A 26213-nucleotide genomic window follows, 5' to 3' on the forward strand; every position below is an offset into this window, starting at 1 on the left:
CACCTGGTGTTGTCCCAGTGCTGTCCACACCTTTATAGGCTGTTCATGGCATTGCTCACAGGCAGTGAGTGCTGGAAGCTGAACAATGGGCACAGACGCTGTCTTCAGTAGAAGGAGCTTCAGAGCTGAGCCAGTGTAACCAAAATCAAAGGAGATCTTAACATGCACTGTCTGAACAGGCTCCTCTGCGTTGCTGTGAATTATCTGCATTTGTCTTCTCAACACTTCTAATGCAGGACCTTTGGAAGCCAATCTTAAAACTGTGACAGCAATACTGTACAGTAGAATTATCTCCATGAAGAACGAAGCCAGTGCTTTAAAGATAAGCTGCTTGGTTATTTTTTCCTTCTATACCTGTTTTGGTCAACATCTGATTAAGACCTGACAAAATTCTCAGATTTTTCTTATATGAGTAATAGAAAAAATCCTCCTTTATTTCTGCCAGATGAGTGGAATAACTAGAGTCAATGAAAGTTTTTCTTTTCTTTTCTTTTCTTTTCTTTTCTTTTCTTTTCTTTTCTTTTCTTTTCTTTTCTTTTCTTTTCTTTTCTTTTCTTTTCTTTTCTTTTCTTTTCTTTTCTTTTCTTTTCTTTTCTTTTCTTTTCTCTTTTCTTTTCTCTTTTCTTTTCTTTTCTCTTTTCTTTTCTCTTTTCTTTTCTCTTTTCTTTTCTTTTCTTTTCTTTTCTTTTCTTTTCTTTTCTTTTCTTTTCTTTTCTTTTCTTTTCTTTTCTTTTCTTTTCTTTTCTTTTCTTTTCTTTTCTTTTCTTTTCTTTTCTTTTCTTTTCTTTTCTTCTCTTTTCTTTTCTTCTCTTTTCTTTTCTCTTTTCTTTTCTCTTTTCTTTTTTCTTTTCTTTTCTTTTCTTTTCTTTTCTTTTCTTTTCTTTTCTTTTCTTTTCTTTTCTTTTCTTTTCTTTTCTTTTCTTTTCTTTTCTTTTCTTTTCTTTTCTTTTCTTTTCTTTTCTTTTCTTTTCTTTTCTTTTCTTTTCTTTTCTTTTCTTTTCCTGTTCCTGTTCCTGTTCTTGTTCTTGTTCTTGTTCTTCCTACGGTATATGGACAGGTGCAGAGTTAAAATAGAAACCAGCTGGTGTTATCCTAAACTGCTTCTCCTAATCCTTCAACAGTAACTGGTCTGGGACAGCAGTGTCTCCAGTTTATCTTAGTGGAAAGAGCATGCTGAGCCATATACTATAAAGACTATTTTCTGGAAAATTATGACTCAGATGAGACTGGAAAATTCATTTTCATAATTTAAATTTAGATCTCCAAAAAAGAAAAGATCAGGAGCTAATCTTTCAAGGCCTCTCTCCCATACTTAGTCCTTAGCCCTAAGTGTAGAAAATCATTACTCAAAACTTGCAGACCCAGTTATTTCACTTGGATATCTGAGGTGACATGAGGATTTCGAAGAACATGACAACAAAGGTGCTAAATTGGTGAAACCCTTGCATATGCAATACCAAGTTGAAGCCTTTGCCCCACTTCTGGGATACGAAATTCAATTTCCTGCTGACACTGAAGATGTGGCATTGACTGACTGCTGGTAAGCCCAGCAGAGAAGCTGCCACTTATCTTGCTGTACTAAACCTTATCAGAGATTTTTTTTTTTTTAAGCACTTAATTTTTGTAAAGCTTTTAAAACACTTCAGGCATTTGAGGACTCACAGCATGTAAAGCACAGAAAAAAAAAAAAAACTGTCATGAAAGTAGAATAGTGCAAGATTAGTTGCACAGAATTACATGTGTCTTCCCAAAAGCATGAAACCAGAGCAAAGGGACCTCCCGGTCATTGCTCCAGGTGTTGCACCAGAAAAGGTGTTTTATTACTTCTTCAGAAACTTGCAAGGTTCATCTTGGCATTGGCTCCCTCAGACTCTAGAATGAAGTGCTGTCCCAAGCTCCATTGTTTTCATTAGCTGGAATTTATGCATATGCTCCTTCTCTCACGGACATGTAGATGGTGTTCATGTCATAAATAACTAGAAAGCAGGCACAAAATCAATATGTGGAAAGCTGAGGTTTAAAATGTGGTGCAGCATTTTTAATGACCCCACGTAGGGCAATAAAGAGCTCTGGCACTGAACCGGGGACAAGGTAACCAGAAACTTGGCTCCTCCAAAAGAGCAAGGTGCTCAAAACAACTGACACTGAAGCAGAAGACAATCAAAACCAGATTGAGATTCACTGAGATGCAGCAATAGATCTGTCAAGCCCAGTCATGCACACAGCCAGCCCCCTAAACAACCTCTGGGTATCATTTTTGTTGGAGTGCAGCCATCAGCTGCTCCGAGCCAACAGCGACCCCACGGCAAGGCTCCGCTGCTGACCTCCAATGCTTTAATTCCTCTGCATGCATATTTTAACATTATTACAAAAGGTTTCATTTACAATTCACAGGCTGAACAACAATGAGTACATTTCATGGAGGTCAGCCTCAACCATTCCTCCTAGTGATGGAATTATAGTTTAAACAGCTGGAGCATGGTCCCAGGAGGGACACTGGGATATGGTTCCTTTACAGCAGAATAAATCCATCAGGCATATTTCATGTGTCCGATAACATTAATAGATATCAGGGACTTTTAATATTTAATGAACTCACTTCGAGGTTGTTTACTAGAGAAGGAGCAATCAGAAAGGTGATCACAGTCTTTTGATCTCTAATGACAACAGTAAAACCCAAATCTGGGCCGATGGATTCAGCCTCCCTCTCTCCCCGTGCCCTCCTGCTGCCCCTGTGAGACCTTTCAGAAGAAGCCACCTCATCCACGACCTGTTTCAGTTTCAGCATGTGCAAGGGTGTTTTTAGTTTTGTGGTTCAAAAGTTAATAATTTCCATGTTTCCCACAACTTAATAGAGATGCCAGAAGCTGTCAAATAGCTTTCAGTTTAGTGATGGAGAAAACGGGAAAGACAACTTGCAGAGGCATAAAGCAAAGAGTGTAGTGCTAAGAGGAGCCAGAATGAGCCTGGGTGTGCTAATGAATGTTATGTCCATTAGCACAGAGATATCACTGAATGTGAGCTTTGGCAGTGACTGTCTTTACTAATGGCCTTTGGTCTTAATATTGCCATCATATGTTTCCTTTTTAATTTTGCTGTAATACCCAGTTTATTAGAGATTAGAGGATTTCAGCTGAATAGCAGCTTGATTTTCTTTCTTCCCTCTATTTCACATCCTTATTTTTAAAGTACTTTATCCAATTTGATTAGACTGGGGACTAGAAGGGATTGTTTATAGAGGAGATGTTCAGTGACATCTACCTTTTATTCAGAGGTTTCAGATACATCTTCTGTGGCAGAGGATTTTTGTTAGCATTTAGGATTAATTTTCTTTTTATCACAGCAAGTGTGAAGTCACAGACTTTGGCAGGTGAAATATGTGCAACCTGCTTCTCAGCAGGATAGCCTCAACCAGCGTGAAGAGAAGCATAAGAGGCATGGGTTGTGTTACTAGAGAATAAAAAATAGAAGCTGGAGCTCATCTGGTCTGGAACCATTGGGGTAGAGTGAGCATACGAGTTTTCACATATAGATTCATGGCCTATACTCACTTAAATGTACAAAACTATGATGTGAGTCATCCCAGGGACATCACTGGCATTGGCCAAGGTGAAGATGAAGAACTTAGACCTGGTGTGTTAAGATTAGACATGGAAAGAGCAACTGCTTCCACATGAGATATCAGCAAGGCCTGTGTCTCCCTGTGATCACCAGTGTGCTGTGGACTCGAATTCAAACTGAACAGGGCATTAGTAGGATGTACAAAGCCTATTGTATGGGTCAAAACAAGTTGTTTCCCCTTTCTTATAATCTAAAAAACAAGAACCGCAAGGGAAAAGGAACGCTTTCTGCACTCTTGGAGGTGAGAGGACCGTCAGGATGTAGAAAGTGTTTTCAGCTGGAAGATGCTGTTGAATGCTGAATAGAGAGTCCATGAATGAATAAATTTGATGAATAAATTAAATGAAGATTAGATGTTAAAAGCATGTAAAAGAGTGAGAAACTGAAATTAGAAGTAGTAAGAGTGAAATCATAGCTTGCTTTCAGATGGACATTGATACATTTATATCACTTACACAAGTAATTGTATCATTGCCTGTAATAAAAGTTTGCATTTCATAGTCTTAGAGATGTCTTTCAATCTTAGCCTTGTGAACAAATGTAGATTTGGGTGTAGTGCTGATGTTCCCTTCATCTTGCCTCCCTTCACTCAAAATCTTTGTTAACAACTACTTCTGAGTTACAAACGAATTCGCCCAGGGTGGCGGACTTCATTTATAATTTTTTTACTTCATTTGTCAGCATTCATCAGAACAGGTTGCAGCTCTGGGTAAAAAACTTTTAGCAGATAACCCAGGGTTACACATTTAGAAGAATGAGTTGCTGTGAAAATTGGTGAACTATGCAGAGAAACACATTGCATGTGAAATCCATTAGGATTGTTCACTTGCAGGTTTTGCTTTCTTTTTTTTTTTTTCTTTCCCCTCCCTGTTACTGTTTAGTTTTCAGATTTTCTGTTCCTTAAAAAAGTGGAGAAGTAAGCAGATGGTGGATTTCCTGAGAGCCAGGGATGCTCTGCTGATGAAGTGCTGCCATTCTTAGTGAGAAAATCACCACCAGCCTTCACCTTTTAAAAGAAATAATTTTCAGGTAGAAGCACATTTAAAATAATTTCAATCAAAGCACTAAACCAGAAGCAGATGTTCAGATATGACTTAGGAATATTTAACTACTTTGGCAGTGAATACACACAGATTGTTTTTAACAGACACCAGGTACCTCTCCATGCCTGTCCCCTTTTCCTTTTGCCTGTTAATGACAAATGGTTAAATAAAAGGCTCAGCTGCAGTTTCATTAAATGACAAATATAAATAACAGGTAAAAATATCTGCTTGGTAGAAGAAATTATTTAGATTTCCAACAGGATCTCATGTCAGATGCTGATATTTGAGATGTGTCTGCAAAGGAGCTTCCATTGAAACATCTTATTGGACAGAAACTTAATGGCAAGAAAAAGATCAAGTTGTTAATTTTTCTCATTTTTCTTTCTCATTTCTTTTCCCCCAAATTTTCGAATTAATATGCTTTGGAAATACAAGGGAAAAAAAATCTTGAAGGACACAAAGGACCAGAGACTTCTCTTTGGAAACAGAATCTGCTCTGGAACAAAAATTGAAAGCAAAAAAAGCTGAAACTAATTTCCAGATGGAATAAATTGGTTCCAGCGTTTCTTGAGATTTTGGCCAACATATTGCACAGCTGAAGCTGAACTTACTAATTTTACCAAGGGAAAATGTTTCAACAGGGACATACTTCCCTTGAGACTCTGTCTGCTGCTTGTGCAGTTCTGTTTAGACTCAACTATCTGTTTCTCCCTGTCTCCAAAGGCAGGGCACATGTCTCACCCAGACTGTCACTGCTTCCCTCTTGGGGTTACTGCCTGGCAAGTCTTGACTTCCCTGCCTCGCTTCAGACTCACCTAAACAGTCCCTGAACCCTGTCAGCCTCCAAAGCTGGGCAGCCAGGCAAGTTTTATCTGATTGGAGCAGGGTGGGTCTGGTTTATTTATTGTTTAATTAAGTGTAATATCCTTGACAAGGTGCCTTACTGACATTGCAGCAAATTAAAGACCTTATTATGCGACAAACACTGTCATCACTCAAGCAAAACTTAGTTCAGAGGGGAATTTTACTGGAGAAAGGACCACAGTGTTTGAACTCACTGTTTATCTGAAGATATCCATGGCAGCATATGGAAAAGTATTATGGGGTTTAAATATGAGATTTGTCTCCACATTTTACCTGCTGCCGCTTTGCCAAGATTGCCAACACTGACTGTCCTTATGACACTGACACTTCTCCAGAAGAGAAATCCCTTCTTTTTTTCAAGGCAAGGTGTTCAGACAAGGTGGTGCATGGCTGCATCTGTGTTTGAACCTGTGATTTGTGAGATACGGAAGGTTCTGGTTATTCAGTTAATGCGGAGTACTTATTTTTGAAAGAAAAAGCCCTTGTTAAAGTACAGCAATATTTCCATGCCATGGAATTACAGACCTTTCTCCTTTCCAAGAAAAGAGGGGGGAAAGGCTTTCTTAAAGCTTTTAAAAACAATAAAAACTGTTTGTTTAATAAGTGCTCTGTTGCAAGGTTGCCAGCAGCACAAACCATATTATCCAGAACAGTCATCTGTTTAGGGTTTCCAATATTTAATAAAACCTCAACCAAACACAAATGTGAGAATAGGCTGAAAACACTGCACTCATTGGCAGCTTATTTTCCAGCACCCAGGGCTGGAGCTCAAGGATAGTTTGCTGTATAACCTGGAAGGCCTCTATCAGCCATCACTACCTTTCGGTTCCTGCCTATATGCGTGACCCATGATTTGTTTCACATGGTATATTGAAAATGAAGGGGAAATGTACTTGTTTCTAGCCAAAGCATCTACCTATGTTGTTTACAATCACTATATCCCAGGTTTTTGAGGTTTTGGCTAATACAAAAGTTCAAGGGAAGATATGTGCTAGGCAGTGAGGGAGTACAGGGTCCCTAATTCCCCACAGGCCTGTAGAATCACAAGTGGGTTTACAAAAGTTTGGCCTATGCTGAAGAAAGATTAGTGAGTGACAGGTTGTGTCTTGGGAATTTTGCATGTCCTATAGTTCTAGGTAATTCATAGAGCAATCTATCTCTGTGGATAACAATTCTTCTTGGCTCAGAGTAGGTGCTTCTCATGCCACTCTAGAGTATGGCCAGTTAGAGCTGACACTATCTACCAGGGAGCTTCTCCTGCTATTCCTGCCTTTGTATATTTTTGAAATTCAACTGAAAACTGCCTTTTAAATATCTTTATCATATCTCAGTGGAGATAATTTTAATTCAACCCCTGCATAGCAATGAAAACCAGAGGTGATATTCTTTTTATCTTGATGAACTAGCCCCCCCAGCACTGTAGCTATATCACTTTGGCAGAGCAGCCCTCCCAGAGCACAGAAGGGCTCTCACTCCACAGTGCTGGCGTGCCTACTCATGCATTATTTCTTGCTGGGGAAGAAGGAGGTTTTCTGCCTCCTGAGACCCTCTTGCCTCTGCTAGCCCTACCTGCAGACTCCATCACAAAGCAGTTCTTGGGGAGAGGCATACCAGTCATCTGGGGAGAAACAGTACATGCTCTCCTCCTCTTCCTCACATACTAATAGATACTGAATAGGAAGGATTCTGCCTCTGACAGCATCTGACAGTCCTGATCAATAGCTATTGTTTAAAAAGTATACTAATTAAATTATAACTTTCTTGTAACAATGCTGTCTCCTCAAACAAGAAACTACAGAATTAAATTCCATTTGCAGCCCCCTTTCCCCTTGTAAAACAAAGCAAGAAGGGATCTCTGGATGCTTTTTATTCTTAGAGGACCAAATATCACACCACTGTGGAATAAGCCATGAAAGCTGTGAGGTTTATTCACCCGCAAAAGCCATTACTTTCCAAACAGAATGACACATGTTAGGCCAATATACATGTCACAAGGAAGCAAGAAGTTTGTTTACCTTGATGAATATAGAATTGTTCCCAGTTTAATGGGTTTGTGTTAAAATGTTACCCACAATACATTTTTTTTTTATTTTCTCCCATCAACCACATTACAGACTGAATTTTTTTCCACTGGTGAGTGCAAAGGTGATACAATGATCCACAATTTTCCCTTGAACATGCCATCCATATTTTATTAACCAAGTAAATTATTTAAACACGTTCACTAACACACATGCCTCCTCTTATACACATGCCACACATTCCTGCCAGTGCAGCCTACCTAGATGTAATGAGATGCTCTTCTCAGGATATTTTTGCCCAATCAGACTGTAATTAAGCCTATGAAGATGCAGGTAAATGTGCAAGATGCCTGTTTAATTAAAAACGAAAATGAGGGTTTAAGTATCAATTTGTGTTCTATTCAATTACCTGAAAGATTCGTAAAGCAACTTTACCTTTCAGTACCTTTTAATTAAAAAAAAAAAAGGAAGAAATGGAAAAAGAAAAGCAGTACAAAACTGAAAGTAAGCCACCCTAAATTCAGACTTGCATATTGTATTGCTACTTCTATATGCAGGAGAAACAGAAAATATAATGAAAAAAAGAGTTTGCATCAAATCATGGAGGGAAAAATCCTCACCAAAACGAAACACTTTGCTGTCAGAACACAGCAGACTGAGTCAATGTATAGCTTGCATATGGAAACAATGACATGATTGTTTACTCACTGGTTTAATGATATTCACTTTCTCCTAATGGCAATGTTGAAAATGTGAATGCCAGATGTTAAGCCTACAGCTCAGAAGCGATGAACACTGTAAAGTCTATAGAAAGGAATTTATCCTGACATCAAAATATAGTGTAACTCTTCAGTTTATTAATGCTGTGTTTTGTTGTTTTTTTTTTTAATTTATAAAAAGAAATAGTTTCATGTTTGCCATTTAAATTTCCATATTTTATAACACTTCAGCAACAAATTTACATATTTCCTGGAATCTGCAGATATAAAAGCGGTAAAACACTCCAGGCATTATTAGATAGTAGATTATAACCCATTACTATTGTTTCAATTAGCAATGTAAAAGTGACCTGCAGTGTTCAGATGACCCACTAATGGATTTAAATGCTTTCAAATATTAATGCAGGTTTTCTAAAGATGAATCCCAAACCCATTATTCCTGGAATAACCGTGAGCTGAAAAGCTGGCAGTGATTGTGCATTATGTGGAAAGGCTCATGGTTAATTAAATGAATACCTAGCATTACACTGTTCACTTTAGTGCTACAAAATTATTTCTCATTGATTTTTACATTCTGAGCCTGTGATTCAATTTACTTCTGCAATTTGTGTTGTTGTGTCAATAAAATAGAACTGCTTGAAGCATTAGCGAGGGATACATACATTAAGGCCCAATGAAAACCATAGTTTTCCTATTTTTTTGCCCTGCTGAAATATCACTTCTAGGCATCACTTTGTTATGTATTATTAATACAATTTTTGTTTGTTTCCATCTGCTCTTTCTTCATTTTTATATTCAGGAGCTGGAATGTTAGTGATTACTTAAGGGTGAGTAGCTAATTTTTCAGTAACAAGTTCTCCTACTATCAAGAACAAAAGCACCATGAACACAAGTCTGTTATTTCATGTTAAATGGACTAGAAGGATTCAATTCATCAAAGCAATCATGCTGGAGATCCAGGGAGTTTTTAATTTGGCAAATACACGAAGATGAGTTTTAAGTTCTCAGAATTTATAATTCTGAGAATTGAATGCAGAATCAGAATCATTCCTTCATGTGTTCTGGGAAATGCTCATTCTCTTTGGTGTACAAAACCGCCTGGAAGAAGGGGTACAAAATCTCTCAATGGAGATGCCCATTGAGGAAAATTGATGTTAGTAGAATCTCTTGTGGGCTGTAACACTTCACTGTTGGTTTTCTGGATACTTTTATTGTCTAAACAGGGGCTTGTGTGTTCTGCACATTTTCTATGACTGAGTTGGTAAGTTTCTCAAGGATCTTTAGTTTTGATCACCTGTGTTTGTAGAACACATGCATTTCACAGCATCTGAAAATATTTTAAATTCATCCCCTTTATTCTTTTCTTATGCTATGTATAAGGTGAACACAGCAACATTTTCCTTACCTTCCTCTTGGGACTTTAAATAAATTTGTTCTCCAGAGTCAGAAAGAATTGATAATGAGCACTGCATGTCAAATTCTAAGTCCTCTGCAACCCTAGTCATATAGGGATCAGACTCCACCATGAGTTTGGCTAATAGCAAGATCTTCACAGAAATGCACTCATAGATCTACTTCTGTTGCATTGTATGTAAATGAGTCATCATTAATTAATAGACATTGTTATACCGTTATTGTTAGTATTATTATTATTATTATTATTATTATCATCATCATCATCTTCATCATTGTCATCATCATCATGAAGTTTTTTTGAGTGGGTGCACGAACCTCAATTTTCTTACATTAGGAAAAATGAAGAGTAATTCCATTAGAGCCAGTGCAACTGTAATGATGTAAAACCAGTGTAGGTGAGAAGATAATCAGGCCCACACCCTTCATTGTGTGACACAGTCCTGTAATCACTTACTTGCATGAGTAATGCTGTCTTCAGGAAGTTCACTGAGTTCAATTGGATTATTTGCATGAGTAAGTATCCCCTCATGTGTGTGCACCCTATTTTCATATGTTTAATGCTTCCAAAAGGGAAACTAACTATAAACCAGCATTGTGAAGAAATATAAGATATGAGCCACTATAATAAATGTGTAAAAATTGAATTGAATTAGAAATATTATAAAATACACCAAAAAAATCAAAGAGAACCAACTTGGTTTTGCTTCAGGGTACTGCTTTTCAGAAACCAGAAGGAATGGCAGAAAATCCTATTTGAAGTTAGGACCATTATAATTTCAGATAATTAAATGGCTAGGGAGCTGTTTTGTGTTCACCAACTAGGACAATGCATTCCAAACTAAAACGCACTTATGTGTAGCCTCACTTAGAGCATTAGCCATTACTTGAACCTTGACCATGAGCAGTCAGTGTGACAGTAACCAGTTTTGCATCCAGAGCCAGCTAAATGAGGATGCATGTTTGTGATATGGATTAGACAATTTTTATGATGGCTGAAAAAAACAGAAGGTTTGCAACAAGCTTAACTGGAGAAAGATCTGGGTTTCATTACTAAAGGTAAGCAGTCGTGAGCATAATGAAAGATTTCCTGCAAAATGGGATAATTCTGCCAGGATTCTTAGAAAGTAAGAATATCATGTTATGCTATGATCTGTAGGTAAATACTACTTATGTACTTTGTATTTTTAGTGGATAAAAATGTCATTTATTCATTAAAATGTTAAAAAAAAATCTCCTAGCCACTCTATTCCTGTAATGAATTCATCCTCGTTTTATCGCTCTCTGGAATGCCATTTCCTTTTCCTTCCACTTAGCAGAAAAAATGTAAATACGATTATTTTCCCCTTGATATGTTGTCCATTATGCTATAAAATACAGTGAACCAGCCCCAACAGTTTAGCTTGTAGAGAGTTGCTTCCTGAACCTGAAGTGAGGAAAGCCAGCTGTGCTGTAGTAGCACATCCCTCAGCTGTAAGGAGATGGTGGTGGATGGGAGATGCTGTTCCAGAAACATTCAAGGCACAGAAACTACCATCCCTTCACAGATAGGATCACAACGACAAAGGTCCTGTTAATATTAGTATTTCTTTTCCATAAGTGAGCAGTACAGGGCTTGGATTCAACAAATGTGGATTGAGAGGCCTGACCACAACTGATAAAAGTACCAAAAACCATATCAGAGGGAGGAATTCAGGTACCTAAGCAGTGTCAAGATGAAACTTAAGAAGTATATGAGCAAGCCATCACAGTTTCCCAACTCCCAGGCTGGTAGGACACCTGCTGTTATGCAGGTAAATGCTCTTACAGTCATGGCTTTTCTTCTCTGGTCCTCATTTTGAGTTAAGGAAATTTTCATTCCTTCCTACTGAATGGTTTATCTTCAACAAATAGGACCTCAAACCTAGGTCACCTACTCCTCAAGCTGGCATACTGAGCATCAGGCTCCCCCTCTGCAGTTCTCCTTTAGCCAATAAGTGCACAAAACTGTCTTGAAAGAGCGACCAAGACACTTTTCCTAGAGGTGATTTTAGGTCTTTAATGTGCATCTTAATTAGATATGTAAAAAAGGACTGAAATGAAGCATCTGGCTCAAAAAAGTGTTTTAGATGTCTCTCCCTCTCTCTGAAGCATTTTCTCTTGTCTGAGACGTTCCACCCCTGCTGTCTATTCCTGCTGGATCTAACACTCCAGCTGGAAGCTGCTGAGTGAGGACCTTAGGCCAGTACCTGTGTACCAGGTTCTGGACTTCACTGGTTACCACAGGTCAGTAGAGAGGATGCACACCCATTCCCCACCAGCCTGGATAGGAAATAAGGAGGGAAGAGGATTTTTTTCTCCTCTGGCTGTGCACACAAAGATGTCTTCCAACCTGCTTTCTTTGGTGCTGCTTTTAGCAGAGAGAGACGTGAACACCAAAGTACTGTGCAGGTTCATTCACCCTTACTTTGTAAATGCTGTAGTCCCTGTTCAGACTCTGTGCAACTTCATCTCACTCACGTCTCCAACAATGAATTTCACAAAGGTGGAAAGATTGATCTAACTATAAGAACTTAATACTTACCATCTTTCTTGCCTTTTTTTTTTTGGTTTGGGGGAGGGAGGGTGTGGAGGAGGGTGTTAGATGTTTGTTTGTTTAGCAGTAGATATTCCTTCACAAATTCCTCTATTTCCTACTCATTGTTTTAAAAAGATTTTAAATTTTACCATGGCAAGACAACAGAATTTGGTCCCTTTTAGATAAGCGTTTGCTGTGATTACAAGCATTCAAGATTAAATTAGATGAACAGAAAAGCAAATATCCTGTGTAAAAGCTATTCTGTAAAAGCTATATAGTCTAATTAGAAAGACAGAAACTAAAATCATTGTGGCAATAAAGAATTAGAACACAATAAAGAATTTAGATTTTAGAAATTTATTGTAGATTACCAACACCATGTATGGATTACACAGCTGTGAGAAAGTAATTTGTAGAAATATTTACTTACCAATCCATTAAGTGTAAGTGTTTAAGACTATCCTTTAGAATTCTGTATTTTTAATAAAGAATAAAGAGAAGTCTATTGTTTGGACAGAGGACATTGAGAATTTTACAAATTAGGAAACTCAAATAGCAGTTACATGTCTAAGATTTATTACTAAGTTGGAAAACTGTAAATGAATTTGGATGAAATTCTGGAAAAGAAAAGGTACAGGATGAAAGCTTTTTTGTACTAAGATAAAAAAGATCTGAAATGGCATTTTATGCAAAGCTTGAAGCGAATTCAGATCCTTTGTTATGGTTCATGTATTTTCAGCTTCCCACATTTAATCATAACAGGCTCCTTGTGGTTTAATTATGATCAGAGTTCTGAAGATGATTCAACCACTTGCACCGAGAATTTGACTTGCATTGATCAGAAAAAAAAAATCTCCAAGTCTTAATTAACCATTTAACTGAAAAAAATTCCTTTCCTGAGACACTGCTTTATGCTGTGATAAACTAAAGATGTGTAAACTCTGAATCATAACCTGGGAAATACATATAATAGCTGCTTACAGGCTGTAAATAAGATTGCAATTAAATATGTTGGTATGAATTTAACCCCTTTGTACACAAGCTTTTACATGTGTTTCATTTGAGACTGAACCAGATTTGAGGAAGAGGTAGTGAATACATGCTGTACACATTTAGTAGACCTGAGATGTGGATATTTGCAATGGGGCAGTAGTGCCTGCAAAAATAAGTGTGGGTTTTTCAGAAAGGCTCATGGTGCACTAAATTCTGTGGGTCCAGAGGGAAGTAGTTGTTGAATTCTTGTGAAAATCCCATTCCCTGTCCATGAAATGTATTGACTACAGCATCAGTTGGAATGCAAACCCTCTAGGTATTCTAATTTGCCCTCAGTATTTCAGCCTGAAATGAAAAAATCTTTTAGCAGGGACAAATTTCACAGTTACAAGAACAGAGCCTAAGACTTCTTGCTTACACTTCTAGCACAATTACCAGTTTTAGTGACTTGAGAGAAACAAGTGCATCTAAATTTTGCCTTTGACAGAAAAAGAAAAAGGCTTTTTTTTTTCCCCACTTAGAAAAAAGAAAGAATCAAGGTTGCTGAATTGATTTCTAAGATCATCAGTTGCATAGAAAAACCTTATTGAATATATTACTTGAAAAGTGAGGGTATATATATTTATATACATATATATATATAACCAACAAAAATGCATAAAACTCTTCCATTTGACAATTAAATTCTAGTTCACTTGCTAATTTCAGCTTTAAGTCAGACTAGATTAGAGATAATAAAAACATACCTGCTTACTCACATGGGGAAATTCAGGAAATAAAAGCAAGTAATTTACATAAACATTGGATGAGCTCACACATGCATTGACCCAAACTTCATATTAAAAAGAACTGCAGATAGATGCATGGTACAGAAGTATAAAACTGAAAAATCTGTTCTTATTTGTATGCTATTAGAAGCAAGCTTTTAAAAAAGATTGCTGCTTCTGCCAGTCCCCAAACCTTAACAATACTGGACAAGAATTCCTGTGTATGCTAAGATCTGTTCTTTGTTAACCTTTAATTTCTTCAATTTTCAGTCTTGTCAGAGATTGTCCAACAGAACTAATCCAGAGCATTTTGTACTCAGAAGTAGCTGCTGGACATCATCACAAATTCCCACCTCTGCAGATCACTCAAGGTGTCAAGTTGTAACAACTTAATCAAGGACAGATCTTGAAATCCTAAAAATTCATGCATGCCTTTGAAAGAAGGTTTAGAAATATGCATTTAGGAAGAAAATGCAAAATTTGACATAATTCCAGAAAATATTTTTTAACGTAAAAATGAAATAAAAGTCATCTAAAAATTTGCATTGAAATTAGTGTGCAGCAACCTTGTTTGAGATAAGATTAAACTGCTGCAATGCTGAAATTTGTTGTTGATAAGGAAGCTTAAATGTATTACACTATGCTGTATTTTGCCTCCCTTTCACTCAGAAAGTGTATTCATTATAATAAATTCACACTTTACTATGTAAAATTCATTCGTATAGCCAGAAGCTTATAAAAAGAATATAGACTAAAGAGCAAGTTGCATAATGAGATCTAATCTATGTAAAATAAGTCCCAGAAGAAATGTCCTTTACTTTGATCATATCCCTTGAAACAAGATCCCCTGCTGGAAACCTCAATAAAATGAGAGCTTGGGAAACTCGCCTGGCAAGCAAGTTAGGTTTTTAAAAACAAAAGCTCGCCAAGCCCACCGACCTCATGATCCCAGACAAAACGTAATTAAGGCTAATAAAATCTTTCAGACTCCCTGAGGCTTAATGGGAGAATAAAGATTTTTTGGGGCTCACGGTAGGAATCCTGAGCTCTCCTCTCTGCCTCTGTGCAAGTGAAAACCTCAGCTGGCTGCCATATGCAGGAAAAGACCCAAAGTCCATCCGGAGGCAGCTGGCCATGGTGAGATCCCTGCTCAACATACACCCTCATCAGAGGACTCAGCAGCCCTTCTGGCTTCCAGAATATTTTTGTGCTGGCTGACACCTCTGATGCACAGGGACAATTTCAGAGTTTTCTTAGCCACCAGCACGGTGGGTGAATCGCCACCGCTGGGAGATTATAACACTAAATTAATTTTTTAAGTGCTTTGCTCTTGAAGGATGTTTGTGTTATGCAAATATAAAATGTCCTTATCATGACCTAAGAACTTAAAAGGACACATTGGAGTGGCCATCAGTGTAAACTAACAGCAAATAACACCCTGAAGGGGAAATGCAAAGAAAACCAGTCATTTCTTCAGCAACTGTATTTCCTTTATATTGTACTTCAGTCCTTAATACTAAGAATCACTTTAGTCACAAAACAAGATATATAAATCGTTGCTTATCAGGGAAGCACTAACATCTTTAAAAGGAAATTAAATCATTAATGTAGAAATGTATTATTTTCTTCCTGGTGTGGCAGGCAGCCGAGAGTGTTATTATAGAAACACACTCCTTGAGCACCCTCAGTGCACCCTCCAAGGGAATTGCAGAAGTGGGTGTGCAGCAGGACCAGTGGGTGAAGATGGGGGCCTCTACATCACAAGTAAAAGTGTTGCAAACAAAGGACTCACTCTCCTGCACATGGAGAAGAGTGCAATCAATTTATTTTGTTTTCTGTAGGAATGGTGAGTTGAATTACTTTCCAGTCACTTACATGCTCTGCTTTGCACTCAGGACAGATTTGAGGGAAGTGATTTGTCCTGCTGTCCTGGTTAGGCTGAACTGGTCAAATTTCCTGCTGTTTTCTCACTGTGATGTCCCAGCATGTTTGGATAAACCCTATTCAAAAGCTGAGCACAGCAGCAGTTTTATTCTGTCTCTCTTCTTCTGCCCATGAGGAGTTGTGTGGAATGAAGGTGTTTTCCAGCAGTGAGTTAGCCATCGCCCAAGCTCACAGTGAAGCTTGAGCTTCCTGGAGTGCCAGGGAACTGGTGCAGGTGCTGCCTAAAACATGCCACTACCCCAAGCCCCAAGGGCAACAGGGATGACAACCAGCTCCTGGGGCCAGCTGGAGTCAGGGGACACAGAAGCTGGGGAAGGCACCTCAGCTTGGCCGGCAAAACTTTCATAATTATTTTATGAATAAAATTTCATAATTCTTGCCCCTTGTTTTTGGTCCATTTTTGGTGCAGCTGCTCTCTGGCCAGCAGCTGACCACTCGCAGAAACAGCTGATGGTGTTGGAAGGCAGCAGGCAGCACCTCCTGTGTGCTGCTGGGATCAGCACCAGAGTACGTGGTGCTGGGGCAAGAGAAACCCACTGGCCCCCCACTCCCCACCCTTCCCCAGAATCACCTCCCACCATCCCAAAGGGACCAGCCTTGTATTACCAACATTTCAATAAGCCAGCCTGCCCCCATTTTTTCCTGTCCTTTCCCTATCCCCTAAGAGCAGAGGAGCCGGGTAGCCACAAAGGAACACAGGAAAGGTCTTTGCTGTCTTTGCCACCAGTACACATGGGCAACGTGTTCTGCCCATTTGTACTGAGATGATGAAAAGTAATAATTGCTTCAGTATTTCTCTAATAGCTCTTTCCCCCATTTGACCTCATTTCACATATACACTAACCAGTTTACAAATGTTACTATCAAGGCTGAGTTATGAAAAGTTTATCCAATTTATGGCTTGCTTTAAAGACTGTTAGAAGAATCACTTCTACATAATAAAACCTCAGGAATACACAAGTGATCTTAAGAAATACAGTATGACTGCTGTGTGGTTTCCCATTGCCTTTGTAGTTTCTGAGACACTATAACATTATTTAATTAGCTAAAATTTCCTCTCTCTTGAGGATGGAAACTCAATGAAATGTCAACAATGCTGTCAGTCTGCTTCGGGCTAAACTCATTACACAAAGGCTCACGATAAAAATAGTCCAAGACAGATTATTTTGTTGCAAAACATAGGCCCACACAACTTATGCCTCAGAAAACAGATGTGGAATTCATGCCAGCGCTGCATTTTGAGGGTTAATGGGACTGTTAAGTTCCACCAGGCAATTACAGATGTTATGTGTTTTCACTGTTCTATATGAGACCAGTAAAAAGAAAAAGACTCAATCCTGTCAATGATTTCTCAGAGACTGATGAGGGATAGTCTTACATTGGTCAAAGGCTGATATGAAATCTATATCTTTGCTTTAAAAATTCACCTTTTCCCATCTCACTGAGACAGTGAGCAGAGATTGCATTTTAAGAAAAACCTGATGAGGAGCAAGGAAAAAATTGTTTCATTTAATCTGAATTATAATTGATATTTCAGAATACATGTGCTCATTACTAAGCATAATAAAATTTGGCATTTTCTATTGTCAGAGGATTTAAAAAGGCTAAATTTCTTGATTTATTTAAATAGACAGATAGGAAAGAGCAAACTACAAAAACAAGTGCTATATACTGAAGGCATGTGAATTACCTCCTTCCCAAGGATAATGCAAATTAGAAGTATGTAAAGCTTTGTCTGCACCTGGGATCTTTAATGAGGATAAAGAAAAATCAGACGGAGATTCTCCTGGGAAAAGAGAGGATCGTTATTTGAATAACCTGCAGTGAATTCTAATCAATGCAACGTGACTTTGAAAATGAATATGGTTTTTCAACCCGCTGTACATGAGCCATAATATTAATCATAACTTCATGGTACAGTAAAGCCCATGACAAATGGTTATTCAGTGGACTAACAAAAAGACCATTCATAGTGAGAGGAAGGTAAGGGCATATACAGAGTAATTTATTTTTGTTTTGTTTGCAAAAGCATTTGTCTAAACATACACATATACCCATGTGTATATGTGAACATACACATGTGTGTGCACATGCTTGTACCTGCATGTGTGTGCCCCCATTTGAGCATATAAGCATGAAATAGGTTCATTTTCCTTCAAGAGTAACATGAACAAGCATTGTCTGATCTTGCTGTTCTTCAAAGAGTATTATTTAGTGTTACAGTAGTTAACACAAAACTTGAGATAATTTTTTTGAAACAAGGGTTTTTTGGATGTTTCAGTCATGTATCTTCCAGTGTTTGAAGCCTCTACTGTGCCTCTAAAAGGCTGGAGGTAATTTGTGTCTTCTTTCCACTACTAAGCTTTGTTCACTCTCCTGTATGTATAGGAAGGTAACAAAAAGCATGGTTCACTGGCTGCAGTGTAGAAACACCATGCTCATTTATTTACCTCGAGCACAGAACAGAACTTTCACGGTTTTTTTTTCCATTTCAAGAATTAAAATCAATAAACTTTTTGGCATTTTCACTATTAACATGTTTATATCAGCAAAACAAGCTGTGTCAAAAATCAGACTTTCAAAGAAACTCCTCTGAGGGAAATCAGAGGCATTTTGCAATGCTTTTTAAAGGGTGAGTGCATATTTTAGCCAGAGGGTTATTTTTGTGGGATACAGTGAAGTAAATATATCTTGTTTTGTTGATGTGATGTGGTGAGGATGTTCATATGAAAACAGAAAAATATGACAAGCAGTGCCATAAAATGCTATGCACCAACATGTGTTGTGAGATGCTTTTTCTTGCCCACTGTATCTATCTCCCACTTGCAAGTGGCATTTGTCACCTTTGCCCGTGTGTGGATGCTCACTTGAGTTCTGGCCAGGCAGGGAACTCCAGTGGGGTGACCCAGCCAGCACTATGGAGGGGTTGGGGTTATGTGGGGATGGTGACTGTGTCTGTACAACATGTGTGTAACCACATTAATAGATTCACGTGTATTCTAAAGTACACCTGCTGCCTGCAGCAGCCCTCAGGCAAAAGCTCAAGAAGAGTATAAGGGCCTTGAAGGTTAAGCTCAAGATCTGTCAGTCTGGGGTAAGAAGCAGATTGTAGAGGTAAAGGCCTTCCACTTGCAACACCTTACCACCCAACCCTGGACACTCAGACTGATAGCACATGCCTATAATGTATCAGTGATCTGGGGCAAGAGAGGCTGTCTTTCCTAAACCTAAAATATCAATAGCGCAATAAAAACAAACAAGCAAACAAACAAACAAAATAAGATCAGATCTATGAAGGAGGGAGTCATAGTTGCTACCTAGCTGAGCATGTGCTCAGAGTACAAAAAACTAACAAAACCCCTGGATGGAAATACTGTGGGACACCTAGCAAGTGCAGCATCATAAAATTTATCTCTTTTATTTCTTTTGTAATATCACGTCTTAAAAAACCCTAAAACAAACAAGGAGCTACAAGGTAATTTGGATCTGTTGAAGGTGGCTGCAGAGCAACTCAACCTGGCTAGTTTCCCAAAGCAAAGGGTAAGGAGTGATTTGATCAATGTATAAATACCTTTTTGGGGCAGGAGATTACTTGAAGAACAAGGGTGTTTAGCTTAGGAAAAGAGTTGAATTTTTGCTACTTCAAATTTTGAAAAGAAGACTGGATAGCTTTGTCTAGAAGATGCCAGAGTTCCTTTGAACAGTGTGGGTGTGATGTAATAAACATTTGGTGAAATTTTATATTCTGCGTTAATGAAGTAGTCAAAACTATGCACAGATTCTTTTAGGACTGTTTCTGCCTTTGCCCATTAATACTGGCCAGTTTGGGGCATATTCTATTTTAAGAGACATCATGCTGTTCCCGTAGATTCAGTCTTTCCAGAAGATTTCTGATGAAGGATGATGAAACATGAGAGTAAGTCATTCAGTGGTTGCAGAGAGGTATGATCCCCAGAATCTCCCAGTACTTCTCTTGCCATTATCCTTGTTCTTACCTGTTTTGAACCTGAAGCTAGGCTGTTACGGTTTGCTGCAGCATCTGGGAAGACATGGTTTTGGAGCTGCTGTGCTTTATTTTGCAAAGTTTCCTGATTTAATTTCATTTCATGCTGTGAACTTAAACCGTTGGTTTTCTGATGCTTATTCTTTTCTTATGTAAGACTGTCTGTAAGAAGAGAATAAATAGCTGAAGTGGTGGAATAAGCTGCTCTCACACTCCTCTTGAAGAAGCTTGAAGCAGCAGTAAGTCAGACTGTCTTCTTGCTATGGGCATAGTCCCAAGCCTCTCCTAAGACAGCCAGATTTGAAACCTGAAATCACTAGGACTATAAATTCACTGTTGGGACTCAAACTGACTGTCCCATTTTCATATTCCCTATCTTGGGAAGAAAAGTCTGGATATCATAACAGTGATAACAATAACAAGTGTATTAACTAATGCCATTAAGACTCTAAGATGATTAAACTATGGTGCTCACATACTTGGATTTATCTAAGCCTAAATAACTGAAAGGTTGATCTGAATTATTTTTTTTGTTTAACTATTCCACATCCTTGTATGCTTATGGTACACATAAAAACATCTGATCTTCAGCCATATGTGTCTTCAAATATATAACTATATAACTAAAACTGTCTTGTTTGTTACTGTTAATTTTACCTAAACCATTAGGAATCATTGAAAATTGGGAATTCATTGGGAATTACACTTGGGTTGTTGAAAATTACCTGATATTTTAAAGAAATAATAGTAAGAGCTGTGCATATCTATCAATCTATATATCTTAATTTGTGCTAGTAGATTTGTCTTCAATAAACTAAAGAGTTTCATAAAGAACTTCATACAAGAAGTTTATATTCAAAGCAGTTTTAAATGCATCACTTTAGGAGTGATCCCAGGAAGTGCTGCCTGTGTATCTGCTCATGTCCATCTTAAAAGCAAGAATCAGCACTGAATGAAAATCCATTCAACAAAGAAAAAAACATTTGAGCCCAGTGAAGTCATAGAGAGTTTAGACACTGAATTTAGTGGAGTCAACATCGCCCATGAGTTTTGGTTGCATTTTCACACTATTTGAATGTCACAGACAATGCTGAAGTTACACAAAGAAAAGAAGGAATACAACCACTCCCACATTACAGAGGGGGCAAAGAGGAAAGAAAGTTCACCTCCATCCAGAAAAGAGAGACATACTTTAAACTTCATTTGCTCCTATTTCATAGTTATTTAAAATGCATAAATATTTTTCAAATTCCTTGAAGAGGTGTTGTTATAGATTCATGGAATAACAGAATCACAGGATTGTTGAATTTGTAAGGGACCTCTGGAGATCACCAGGTCCAGTCCTTAAGAATGATCACCTAGAACTAGTGGCCCAAAACCATATATTCAGCCTCTACTGGATTCACCAGTATTCAGACTAGTTAGCAACTACCCTTGATTCAGAGGGGAAAAAAAAACAAAAACCTGAAAATCTTTAGAATGCAGAGATGATCTAGTGCCTTTTCTTCAATTCACTCTACATTTTAACTTGGTTGTTTCTTTGAACCCATTTCACACACTCTTCACCATTGCAACAGATCTGTAGCTTCTGTTTCTGGCACTCAGATCTGGTACCAGAAAACCAGACAGCAGTACAGAGGTAATAGTAGCCGAAGTCCTACTTAGCACTGCTCGAGCTTCAGCCCTGTTCTCTGGTATTGCTTTTAACTTTGTCAATTTTAAGATGTCATGGTGTGTGTGTGCTCCAAAAAACTTACATAAAAGTGGAGGAGAACTGTGATATCTATTTTTTTGTTTCTCTGCCATGAAACACTGTTAGTTTAGGCACAGAAGCAAACATAGGAAAGATTATGGGGATAGGATATCACATGGAAGTAGGCTGATAATCTACATCAGAATACCAAGGATGAGAATACCAAGGATGTCCCCAGTTTCTCCTTCTATTAAAAGAAATGGCTTGATGTAAACATTGTTCAGATAGCTTGATAATTGCAGCATGAAATGGAAAACAAACTACCATTGATGAGAGGTATGATTCTATTCCTGTTAACGACAGAAAACTGGCAGGATCAGACCCACAAGAAAGAATAATACAAAGATTGTATGTCTGATTTCAGTCACATAGAAGGATTATTGATTTATCCAAGGGTTACTGAAATGAAGATCTGTCTTGTGGTTCAGGTGAGGATGGGAGGAAAGTGATTACTGCTTTATTACAGGCCTTCCCTGTAGATATGGGGTGTGGAAATAATCAGGGCTGATCTTACAGGGAATGCAGCAGATGCACAGCATCTGGTCTCTGGTCTCCAAGGCTACATCTATACTAGTAAACTAAACAGGCTTAGGACAGGTTTAAGCACTGCTCCATGAGATCTATACTGTTTAACCCTTCCCCCTGTCTCTAGAGTTTGGCTCTTGCCAAACAGCACTGTGCAGGTGCACAGGTCAGCAACTGCTCCCCAGACACAGTGGGGACAAACCCCCTTTGTTCTAGGGGAGAAGAGGGTGAGACAGAAGCAGGGTGAGACAGGAGCAGGGTGAGCTGAGCTGAGTAGAGCAGTACAGGGCTCAAGGTCAGAGGATGTGCCATCATTCATTCCACTTATTTCAGAAAGAGTCTTCTGACAATTACTTTCTGACCATGCTTAAGGCATCTCTTCACTTTCTCATTTTCTCTTGAAGCAAAATACATAGCCAAGGTATTTTCCCCAAAGAAAGAAACAAAACAATTTCCCACTCTCCTTCAAATTATATGAATGAAGACCAATTTTCATCCCAGCTCTGGTCTCTGTACGTCTAAGAAAACTTCTCTACAGCTGAAGTCCTAGAGCCAGAAGGCAAATTCATTCAAGTCTGGCTTTTAGCCAGCTGATGACAAATTTCCCTGCATCCAGTGCCTAACGTGGACTTGGCCACCATTTGTTTCCTCATACACAGTCCCGGGACAATATGAGCTTTCCTCTGAAATGTGTAGCAAATTCGTGCTCTGACTTCAATGAGCCAGACCTCACCACTGGCCTCCTGAAACCCAAATTTATAACTCTGGGGGTGGGTTGGCTTACCTTTTTATTATTATATCATAGAATTTGGTCTTGTTATATTTCACTGTAGTGTCCAAGCATCTCCCATGTTGAATAGACTAGTAAAAGGGAAGTCCCTTGTGTGTTTCTTAGATTTTTTGGCTTTTTTTCTTTTTGAGGTTAATTTAATCAGTTTTTAAAAGGGATAATTAGATTTTTACAACTTTTTTACAGAGGCAAAAATTTAAACCTATTTACACTTTGAAGAAATTTGGAAGGTACCCAAGACTTCCTTTCAAAGTAACATCATCAAATAATTTTCTTGTGTATCTGAGATTTAACATTTCAGATCCTGTCCCCTGCACCTTTTATTGTTCCTATTTACAGTGCACCTGAAACACATTGTGTAATTGGCAGAGAGCCCAGATTTTCCATTTAAGAACAGTTTGATGATTTCACTTTTTCTTTCTCTCTCCCTTTTTTTTTTTTTTTGAAAACAGCAGGTGCTCTACATTGTAAACAATGCCAGTCACCATAATATTATTAGCTTTTGCATTTTTATTACATTTTTGCCTCCCTACATATTTTAAACTTCATTGCAAGGCATTTTTGGCACCAACTCAGAAAGCTTCTTATTTCATAAGGAAGATGGATACTAGTGAACATAGTGCTTTGTTGTCATTTATAATTAGAAAGTGTAAGATTTACTTAATCATTAAAGCACCCAATATTTGTGGGTTTGTTTCTCATTTTCTGTGTGATACATCCACATCTGTCCCAGGCAGCACATTAATTCCCTTTTCTGTAATATGGATTTTTCAAACATTTAACCCTTCTCTTTTTATGGCATCAAAGTAATCTTTTATAACATTGCTTTTCTCCTCCCTGTCACCTTGCCTAAGATCCTGTAAACTGCATTTCAGATTTTTCACAGTTTGATGGGTCAATAGCCAGAACTGACATAGCCCAGTGGTTCTGCAATTACTCTTGTTGTGTACTGAGAGTTTATATTCCATTGGTTATTAAAAATGTGTGCAAACAAATGCAGTTGAAGAAAAACAAATCAGAAATTCATTTTAAAGAAATCTTGGGAAAAAAAATAATCAGCACAAGGAGCAGATGAATACTCCAGAAATGCAAAAAATGCAAGGCAAGAATTGCCTTTGTGTACAGTTTTTTTTTTTTTTATGTGTGTTTTTATATGATTTCTAGATAGAGGACATATCGCTTGAAAACAGATTTAAGCTAATGTCATATGCAATAAATATTTATTGTTAGAACTATTTGTGGTTTCAACAAGGTCTTCATTAGCAAACAAAGGAAAAAAAATCAAGCTATTTTCATGTTTATACAGCAAGGATGTCTTTTGCTAAACTGCATTTTGAGCTATATTTTTTTCCACATCAATTCAATAAGAGAAAGCCCAACAGAGAACAGATGCAATATAAGAGCAATAAAGGGAAGTAAAAAAAATTAAAAATCCTTTGTTCTCCCTGCAGTACATCCGTAAATCTATTAGTGTTATTTTCCTTTCTTCTCTTTTTTGCATCCCAAGCCAGATCTCAAGTTCTCTGAAGCAATCCTTAATCAAGCTCCCCAAAGGCCTACGACTGCATGCAGCAATTTCTCCCCTGCTCTCAGCACAGATGTTTCGAGCACATTCCATTACACCTACATGCCATTACAGCTAATGGCTTATTCTGATGAAGAAAGCTGCTTTCTGCTCAGTGCAGCAAAGGGGAAAATAGCCTCCTGTACAGTTCGTACACTGCAACAATGAAATGTGGGGGCAGGTGGTACAACAGAACTCTCTAATGTTAATTACATACTGTATTACCCCCAAATTTGGCTGGTCATTAATTATGCTAATTTACCTTCCTGAAAATTAGCACCACTCATGTGAACATTTGAGCAGTTTTTAGCAAAATGAACTACGGAATAGTGGTTTGTAAACTTAAACCTTTTGAACCACCCGAGCACAGGATCACAGTGGCTGCCAGACGTGGTGTGGAAGGGGGACCCAGATGGCAGGCCAGGGACCTGCCAGCCACAGTGGCCCTGTCACCCTCTGCTCTATGACCCCAAATGCATTGTGCCTCCCTGCCTCAGTTTCTCTCTGGGGAAAATTATACCCACGTATCTCACAGGCTAAATCTCATATTTGAAGAGCAGCATCTGATTCATGAGCACCTAAAGGGCGATGATCTTTTCTGCTGCAGAGTATCAGATTCCTGGGAAAGCTGGAGATGTCAGATAAATGATCTGAATGTTTTGCTCAGGCAAAGAATATTTATCTACTTTTAATTAAAAAAAAAAAAAGGCAAAAAAAACCACCCCTCAAAACAGTCAAAACCTTCCTTTGGAATAGAGAGGGAGAATGAAACAACCAAATATTTCTGTGATTCTGTACTGAATGCAGATAAACCCCATGACCTGCTAGAGAGGATGGTGTTGCAGTTGCAAAGCTTAAAGAGAAAAAGTTTCTTCTAACTACTTAATACTGCCCAGGCTACTCTGTAATGATTTATATATATATTTAGATTACATTAGGTCTCTACAAAGAGTGATATAGTAGCTTCAAGTGTGCCTATAGCTATAGATTGATTTTTTTAACTGTTCATAAAAAATTAATCTCTGTCTTCTTCCAACAAAACCTAAGATTTTATCATATTGATTATGGGCCTAACAAAGTAAGGTATCAGATTTAGATTCAATTTGTTTTCCTATGAATTAAATACATTAAATCACTTTTTACTCATGTTGAAATTGATTGAGTTTCAGAGTTAAACAAAATATCTTCTCTACATTGTGAACTGTCTCCATTTCTTCCTCAAGGCTGCTGTTTTCTTCTATCCATCTCCAAGAAGCCATCATCATATTAACATAGATGACAATCTGGCAAGGAGGTGCTGATCAAAGATAAATTTCACACTCGCACTTCGCATTTTCTAATTACACCATCTGTGTCAGGCTCTTTCGTGGCAGTTCTGCCCAATCTGTCAAATGCTGCATGCCTATGGGAATGCAGAGGAGCTGAGAAAATCGCCTCCATTTCCCCCACCAGCCGATCCATCACCCCAATCGGAGCTGGGTGGATATATTAGTCTAATTGGTACTGGAATGAAGGTTCCAGACTGCATATGAGATGAGGTGTTTGGGGGATGCAAGACATGAGATTTACAATTTGAATCATATTACAAGGCTTGCCCCAGCTTGTTTCATAGCAAGCTGAGAGCAAGCCATGCATG

Source organism: Cinclus cinclus, chromosome 1, assembly GCF_963662255.1.
Source record: "Cinclus cinclus chromosome 1, bCinCin1.1, whole genome shotgun sequence".
Classification (NCBI taxonomy): domain Eukaryota; kingdom Metazoa; phylum Chordata; class Aves; order Passeriformes; family Cinclidae; genus Cinclus; species Cinclus cinclus.